The 2,500-nt window shown below is 61.5% G+C and overlaps 3 non-coding genes across 3 annotated transcripts in view; all 3 read right to left on the bottom strand.

Moving 5' to 3' along the window:
• The window catches only part of LOC145915619 (large subunit ribosomal RNA), a 3,686-nt gene extending 2,534 nt beyond the window's left edge, over positions 1-1,152 (bottom strand). Inside the window, exon 1 of the ribosomal RNA XR_014403979.1 lies at positions 1-1,152. This exon is cut by the window's left edge and continues 2,534 nt beyond it. This is a non-coding gene — a ribosomal RNA (large subunit ribosomal RNA).
• Positions 1,153-1,396: 244 nt separating this feature from the next.
• On the bottom strand, positions 1,397-1,550 carry LOC145915500 (5.8S ribosomal RNA). Its single transcript, XR_014403870.1, has one exon. It is a non-coding gene; the product is annotated as a 5.8S ribosomal RNA (ribosomal RNA).
• Positions 1,551-1,810: 260 nt separating this feature from the next.
• Positions 1,811-2,500, bottom strand: part of LOC145915579 (small subunit ribosomal RNA) — a 1,824-nt gene continuing 1,134 nt past the window's right edge. The window contains exon 1 of the ribosomal RNA XR_014403943.1: positions 1,811-2,500. This exon is cut by the window's right edge and continues 1,134 nt beyond it. This is a non-coding gene — a ribosomal RNA (small subunit ribosomal RNA).

The raw sequence follows: 2,500 nt of genomic DNA, 5'->3' as shown, positions 1-2,500 counted from the left end.
TACTAGATGGTTCGATTAGTCTTTCGCCCCTATACCCAAATTTGACGATCGATTTGCACGTCAGAATCGCTACGGTCCTCCACCAGAGTTTCCTCTGGCTTCAACCTCCTCAGGCATAGTTCACCATCTTTCGGGTCCCAACGCGCACGCTCTCGCTCGACCTCTCCGGCAGAGCGGACGAGATCGGCCGGTGATGCGGCCGTCCAGAGAGACGGCATCTCACCTCCGCCGGACCGCGCCGACATTCACTTTCACTGCGCCCATGGGTTTCGCACTGCCCCGTGGCTCGCGCGCACGTTAGACTCCTTGGTCCGTGTTTCAAGACGGGTCGGGAAGGTGGCTGACGTTAGCCGCGGACCCCGTGCGTCTCGCGCGGCGCTGCCCACCCGCAACCGACACGCCGCAACTGGGCACTGAGCACAGTCCCCAACCGGCGACGCACCGGCTCGGACGGGACGCCCGGCCCACGAAGGGCAGACGCGGCGATCCCTCCTCGCCCGGGCGACGGGCCGACGTGTCCGCGCGCCTATAACACCCACCCGGGGGCGGGCTACCTTGCGCGCGGCCTTCTCGCCGCCTCCCAGACGGTCGCGGCCTTCGCACGGCGCTAGTGCGCTGGAGCTGCTCGGAGGACAGCGCGAACGACGGGCCGCAAGGCTCCGCACGCCCACACGCTCCGCTCGGCTTCAGCTGAAAGCGTCGCGCGACTCGACAGGCCCTCCCGTTTGCCTCTCGACGGTTTCACGTACTCTTTAACTCTCTCTTCAAAGTGCTTTTCAACTTTCCCTCACGGTACTTGTTCGCTATCGGTCTCGCGACAGTATTTAGCCTTAGATGGAGTTTACCACCCGCTTTGGGCTGCATTCCCAAACAACCCGACTCTGGGAAGACGCAGAGCGCGCGCCCTCGCCGCCACCATGGGCCTGACACCCGCACCGGGACGAGGCCTCGATCAGAAGGACGCGGGCGGCGAACGACGTACGCGCAGCGAATTCCTTACGCCACAATTCCACGCGCCGCAGAGGCGCGCGGATTCGGCGATGGGCACTTCCCACTTCACTCGCCGTTACTGGGGGAATCCTCGTTAGTTTCTTTTCCTCCGCTTAGTAATATGCTTAAATTCAGCGGGTAGCCTCGTCCGACCTCAGGCCGATAATCCAGTGCCTCGTTTGCGAGAGACACGCGCGCGCCACCGAAGCTCGTGCGAGCGCCGCGCCCGAACGCGAGCCGTGCTGCTCCGGGCCGGGATCCTCTTCGAGGCCGACTCGTAACGAGACGCACGCCGCGTTCGGTTTCGCGCGCTGACACTGCGTTCGTGCTGTCCTGGGCGGGACGACCGTGGCAACGGCCGACACCGCACCGGCCCGACGCGTCGCCGCGCGGGAACGTTACAACGCGACCCTGAGGCGGGCGTGGCGCCGGGATTGACCCGGTGCCGCAATTTGCGTTCAGAACGTCGATGCTCAATGTGTCCTGCAATTCACATTAATTCACGCAGCTAGCTGCGTCCTTCATCGACTCGCGAGCCGAGTGATCCACCGCCAAGAGCCCTCCGTGACTTCGTCAGTTGGACAAGCGCGACCCAGCCGGATTGCACAGTCGAAAAAAGCGGTGGCCGAGCGGTCGCCAGCCGTAGGCGACGCATGAAGCCAGCCTGGCACATGGCCACGGCACTCGGCGCAGAACGAAACAGGGTGACCGAAGTGCAATCGCGTGCGCCTCAACAGCGACGAAGGGCGTGCGCGGCCGCCAAGATACGGAGCCTTCTCCACCTGTCGAACGCACGACCACTCGATCGGCGATCGGCCGGTAATGATCCTTCCGCAGGTTCACCTACGGAAACCTTGTTACGACTTTTACTTCCTCTAAATGATCAAGTTAGATCGTCTTCTCGGACGCCGGCGCGGCCGTTGCCGAACGCGCCAGGTCCAATCGGAGGACCTCACTAAACCATTCAATCGGTAGTAGCGACGGGCGGTGTGTACAAAGGGCAGGGACGTAATCAACGCGAGCTGATGACTCGCGCTTACTGGGCATTCCTCGTTCAAGGGAAACAATTGCAATTCCCTATCCCTAGCACGACCGGGGTTCAGCGGGTTACCCGGACCTTCCGGCCTAGGCGGCGACACGCTGATCCGGTCAGTGTAGCGCGCGTGCGGCCCCGAACATCTAAGGGCATCACAGACCTGTTATTGCTCAATCTCGTGTGGCTAAGCGCCACTAGTCCCTCTAAGAAGTTCAACGCCGACCGATAGGGTCGCGTAACTAGTTAGCAAGCCAGAGTCTCGTTCGTTATCGGAATTAACCAGACAAATCGCTCCACCAACTAAGAACGGCCATGCACCACCACCCACAGAATCAAGAAAGAGCTCTCAATCTGTCAATCCTCACTGTGTCCGGGCCGGGTGAGATTCCCCGTGTTGAGTCAAATTAAGCCGCAGGCTCCACGCCTGGTGGTGCCCTTCCGTCAATTCCTTTAAGTTTCAGCTTTGCAACCATA

This window comes from Ascidia mentula (assembly GCF_947561715.1).
Source record: "Ascidia mentula chromosome 2 unlocalized genomic scaffold, kaAscMent1.1 SUPER_2_unloc_2, whole genome shotgun sequence".
Taxonomy (NCBI): domain Eukaryota; kingdom Metazoa; phylum Chordata; class Ascidiacea; order Phlebobranchia; family Ascidiidae; genus Ascidia; species Ascidia mentula.
Note: the sequence above shows the minus strand (reverse complement) of the source record. Positions and strands in the feature narration are given on the sequence as shown.